The sequence below is a fragment of the Oryzias latipes genome, chromosome 16 (genome assembly GCF_053564925.1).
Source record: "Oryzias latipes strain Hd-rR chromosome 16, Olatipes_Hd-rR_3.1".
Classification (NCBI taxonomy): domain Eukaryota; kingdom Metazoa; phylum Chordata; class Actinopteri; order Beloniformes; family Adrianichthyidae; genus Oryzias; species Oryzias latipes.
In genome coordinates, this window is record NC_136252.1 from 11509610 (window position 1) to 11515548 (window position 5939).

A 5939-nucleotide genomic window follows, 5' to 3' on the forward strand; every position below is an offset into this window, starting at 1 on the left:
GCTCTTATACTACCGTAAATGTGGTTTACTGTTGTTTAAACATATGTGTGTTATGATTGTTTTAGAGATTAATGTGGAAATGTATACATGATTAGTTTGTCATACGTATGGCGAGCCAAACCCAAAATGCATTTCTTTGCCCGTAAGTTACGACAGTGATGAGGTTTTTTTTTTTTTCAGAGGTAGAAATGATCTTTTATGCTGCAATCACACTAAACGTGATCCGCGTGTGAAATTCGCGTTGGAGGCCTCTGTCTGTGGCTAAAGTTTGCTGCTGGACATTTGTCCAAAAATGTCACTCAAAGCCTCTAACGGTTGTGTGGGAGGAGCTACCGCCAACAGTTTTAAGCCTGGTGGCTACATGGAAGCATTGGGTTTTGAATGCAGCTTTAAGCTTTTATAAATCACTGATCTCCGTTATAAAAAAGGTTTTTGTAAAAATAAATTAATCAACGTGCTCGTGTTGTGTTCAGGTACCGAACTACAGAGTGTTCAGTGTTTCACCTCCAGGTAGATGCCAAGGCCAGCCAGGTAACTTGTCTCAGTTATTTGTCTAGAGCTATTTAAAAAAAACCAAAAATCCAATAGGTTGTGTAGTGCAATAAATGTTTTTTGATCAGAATATAATTGAAACATTTTTTAACATTGAAAAATCTCTTTTGGACTTTTTCAGATACTGAACTTCAGAAAGTCACCATTTCACCAGAAAAGAGGTGTCAGTGGGTGAGTTTTATACTTATTTAATGCATTCATCCTGAACTATTACCATTATTAGATTTATACGGCAGCATGGAAACATTTATGCACATTTTAACTAGACAAAGGTCTAAATAGAGTTGAAATTATTTACAATTTAACTAAACATATTTAGATTGCAGGCTGAAGGTGGCACAATGGAATGGAGGTGCAAGTTGTGTTCTGTTACTTTGGCACTATGCAGTACTACATATAATACTGCAGTACTACATAGCCAATATTCCAAAGTGTTTCCACTGCCATGTATGTGGAGACACTTTGGAATATTGTCATGTCTTTATGACAGTATATTACAATAATAAAATGATGTTGCATTAGCACCATTCCATCATTTGAAACCATGAAAACTTATCTGTCAAGATCTGAAATGGATTTATGTAGAGTAGATGCAGTCAGAGGAAATTGTGCAGTTTTTACATGTTTGTGTAACTTAAAGCTGCCCTTTTCTGAGACTAAGTCCACCAAAACAGACAGGAACTGGCCAGCTTGGTTAGGATTTATGACCTCCAGGTGAATTTCTAATGTGCATAATTCAAAAACGGATAACAAATCATTTGTAAACAGCTGTAAGAAGCCAAGGTGTAACTTGCCTTAAAAATGACTTTGGGTCTTTGACCTGAAGTGGATCATGACATAAACACTGTATTGTCCTCTTACTAGAAATAGACATCTAGAAAAGGTATCATTTTATTATTTCTTAAAGTTCCTTAAATAAATATTGGAAGTGTTTGCTCTGCATTTGCTTCAAAGGTAATGGATATTTCTTTTTATTCTTTTAGGACCAGCGTGACGTGAACATGAGACGGGCACTTGTCCTCCTTGCACTTCCTGTTTATCTGCATGAAGATGCCTCCAACTTCTTCAAGACCTGTACAGTAAGTGCACACGACTCCCTGTCAATGTTTTTCACTAATCCTTTAATATTGATTGAGATTTTATTGAGTGACATAATAAATAGGGCAATTGTTTGTAGTTTGTAAACTGAGTGATATTTTTAAATGGTTTTAAAAATGAGACGGAAGATGAAAGGCGAACATCAGGGACTCCTGATTGGAAGGAGTGGGAACATTTTCATTTACCTTTTTCTGCTCCTGATCCATCATTATTTGAATAAAGAAAAATGAAGCTTTAGTCTTAAATTATTTTATAAATGTCCTCCTTCAGAAAAATGCTAAAGAACTTTTTAAAAACACAATTTTAATTGGAGTTGGTCCTTAAAACATCATAGCCAGTTGATTAAAAGCTAACAGAATGTTAACATGAAAAGATTCACATTGACAGATGGCAGGAATGTCAGTTTTGGACATTAGTGTGATGAATATCTTTGAGGGTCTGAACTCATCTGTGTTTTTTTTTTTTTTTTTTCCAGAATACCAGACCTCACAGACACTGCTGTGGGTATCTTCTCAGTTGTCGTGGTGATACTCCTGATGCTGCCGTCAGTGGTCCCACACATCTGGCTGACTAATCTCTTCTAACTCTTCGGGGACATCTATGCTCTGGACCTACAGCACCCCAAAAAACTTGAACTTGCCTTCATATTTATTCAGAATGCTGTCTTGAGCCTTGAGGACAGCAAACCACTGAAAGGACATTTATTGACGCTGAAGAATGTTTCGTTGAGTGAGTCTTCTAGAATGGACTATTTGTTGGTTTAAGTGCTATGCTACTAATGTGTTTTGTTGTGATCATTTGCTTTTTCTGCCGTACAATACAAAACCAACTCTTTTTGTCAATATGTTGTGTGGCACTCTTATAATGCAGTTTTATTGCACTTATTGTTTCTTCATCCTCTTGATATTTGTGCTTTTTTTTTAAAGAGCAATTAAAAAAAGTGTATTAAGCAATCACTATTGTGTGGCCTTCACGTTTGTTGGTTTTTATCAATGTTAGCCTTTAAAATGTAGTGGGGCAGTATCAATATCTCTGTTTAGAATACATTTTAAGCTGAAGAATTTTAAATATTTTCAATGCTACACATTTAATGAGTTAAAGAATTTATAAAGCATTTGAGTGAATTTTACATATTTTATGAGTTGAGTAATATAAAAATATAGTTAGTTAAAGCGTTTTTTAGTTGGAAAATATTAAAAACTTTAAGTAAATAATCTCTCTTTTATAAGTTGAGGAATCTTAATATTTTTTATATGAAATAATACAAATGTAAGCCAACTGACAATATGAATTTTAATAAATGTTAACTTAAAAGTTTTAATAATATAACTTAACTGTTGCGTAATCTGTTACACAATAATTGTTAAGTTCAGTCAACTCGCTAGGGATTACAGTGCAGACGCTAACATGAACAAGCAAGAAATCCAAAATTAACAGACTTGTGGTGTGGAAAGGTATGTTTTTCAGCTAGCAGTAATAATCAAAGTATCCGTTCTCTGTTTCAAAATGAGATTGCCACAAAACCGTATGTTATCTCATACTGGAACAGCTTTGTATGTAGAATTCAGTGGGAAAAGGTTTCGACCCTGCCACAAAAGTATTTCATCACCAATAAAATCAGAGAAATTTCTTTCAAAATTCTTCACAAATTTTATCAAGTGAAACATTTCTTTTCTAAGTTTAAAAAAGATCTGGACATAAACTGTTCATTCTGTCATTTCTCACCAGAAACTGTGCCTCATCTTATTTGGTTTTGCTATTTCACTCAACTATTTTGGAAAGATGTGATACATTTTATAAGAACTCATCTATGTGAAGATTATAGATTATTTTACGAGCATATTATTTTTGGATATTTTACACAAGGAAGACTTAATGCAGAAAAAATATATGTAGTTAATTTACTTATAATTATGGCTAAATACTTTATACACAAATGTAAATATGCCAACAAAAAAACCGTGTTTTATGTTTTTCAGAAAGAAATGGTTTTGTATGTGAACAGTATTAAATTTTCCACTAACAAAAAAGCTGTCAGAACAGTTGAAACACGGTCTCTCCTGAAACTTTAACAGATTCCTTTGCCTTATTATTTTTGTTTTCTTTTTGCATAACCTGTTTTACATGGTTATCATTATGTTTTTTTGTTCATTCTCATGGCGAACGTGAAGATTGTATTTTGCACACAGTGGAGTTTTGTGTTTGGTATTTTGTATGTGCAAGATATTGTTAATAAAGTTTATTTTAAAAAAAAAAACGAACCGGCAAGAAGTAGCCACGGGGGTCCTGCAGCCATCGGAACCTTAACAAATATTTCATCTCCACCTCACCGTTGCCTTTTTTAAGAAATGACAGCTGGTTTTCCCACATTTATATGTAGTTATGGATCGAAAACAAGAGGAATTTGTTTTAATGTAAATGCGTGTTCCAGCGTCTACAGGAAGTGTCGCCCATAATTCACGCAAAGGCTCATGGGGGCTAGGAATAAGGTGGATACGGATTTTCTGTTTCGGTGGCACTTCTATTACCATTATTGGTATTTGAGACATTCCTTTGTGTCTCTAGAGATGCAGACAGATTTGTGACCACTTGAGGTGAAGATAAAATATTTCTTAAGGTTCCGATGGCCTTCTTATTGGTTCATGTTATTCTTATTGGTTCATGTTAGCGTCTGTTCAAAATGGGAGGTGGCGGCCTCTCGTCCAATCAGAGCACGAGAAATCATCTGCCTTCCGTTTCATGCAAAGTGCCTTCCTTTTCATTCAAAGTGCCTTCCTTTTCATGCAAAGTCACTTCCGTTTCATGCATACTCCTCTCTCACACACACATATAAACTCTTCCTCACACGTACATATATACTTGTCTTTCACATACATACATTCTTTTTTAAGAGTGACAATGAGAGTGAGAATGTATGTATGTGTAAAGTAATATATATGCATGCGAGAGAGAGAATATATGGATGTGCAAGTGAGAATATATGAATGCGTAAGAGAATATATATGCATGCGAGAGAGAGAATATATGGATGTGCAAGTGAGAATATATGTATGCGAAAGAGAGTATATATGACTGTGAGAGCAAGAATGTATGAATGTGAGAGAGAGAATATATGGATGCATAAGAGAATATATGTATGCGAAAGAGAGTATATATGACTGCGAGAGCAAGAATGTATGAATGTGAGAGAGAGAATATATGGATGCGTAAGAGAATATATGTATGCGAAAGAGAGTATATATGACTGTGAGAGCAAGAATGTATGAATGTGAATGGTTCAGAATAAATAATGTCTTATACGGCCCCTCATACACGTCAATTCACAGGTTTCCGGCTGGTACACACTCTGTGAAATAATAGATAATAGTAAACTGATAGTGCTGGTGTAGATTTCTCTCTCCAAGCACCACTACTACTGCGCGCCTCTGGCATCGCATCGCGCCAGACAAGGACTGGTCTAATAAAAAAAAAAAAGTACAATTAAAGATTTGTCTGCGAGCCACATGTGACCATCAAAAGAGCCATATATGGCTCGCGAGCCATAGGTTCCCGACCCCTGCTCTAGACACTAGGAAAAAACTACAACAATTTTTGGGGTTCGCCAATTTCTACCGTTGTTTTATTAGGAATTACAGCAGCATTGCCTCACATTTAACTAAACTCACTTCTACCATCAGACCCTACAAATGGAGCCCCGAGGCTCAAACAGTCTTTCATAAACTCAAGAAACCCTATACCCATTAAACCGGACCCCTCACGACAATTTATTTTAGAAGTTGACGCTTCCGATTCTGGAGTGGGAGCTGTTCTTTCACAGAGAGAGGAATCTTCTGGAAAGCTCAAACCATGTGCCTTTTCTCCCAAAAACTCTCACCCGCAGAAAAAATTACGACGTGGGAAATCATGAATTGAGGCTATGAAGCTCGCTTTGGAGGAGTGGCGCCATTAACTGGAGGGGGCGGTTGAACCGTTCATAGTCTGGACTGATCATAAGAATCTGGCTTACCTATGCACTGCTAAAAGGTTCAACTGCCGTCAAGCACGTTGGTGCCTCTTCTTTGACTGGTTCAACTTTACCATTTCCTACAGGCCTGGCAGTCAGAACATCAAACCAGATGCTCTGTCTCGCCAATTCAACCCTTCTGAAACCCCTTCCGATACCACCATCATATCCCCCACCTGCTCTGTAGGATATCTCACTTGGGAGAATAAAACCATTGTCCTGCAAGCTCAAGGTGAGGAACCCGACCATGCACCTTACTCTAACGGAACACTATTTGTGCTATCCT

General features: G+C 36.5%; 1 long non-coding RNA gene across 1 annotated transcript; it reads left to right on the top strand.

The window, feature by feature from the left end:
* Nucleotides 1-729: 729 nt before the first annotated feature.
* On the top strand, nucleotides 730-2603 carry LOC144984426 (uncharacterized). Its single transcript, XR_013648078.1, has 2 exons — nucleotides 730-1631; nucleotides 2126-2603. It is a non-coding gene; the product is annotated as an uncharacterized LOC144984426 (long non-coding RNA).
* Nucleotides 2604-5939: the final 3336 nt, after the last annotated feature.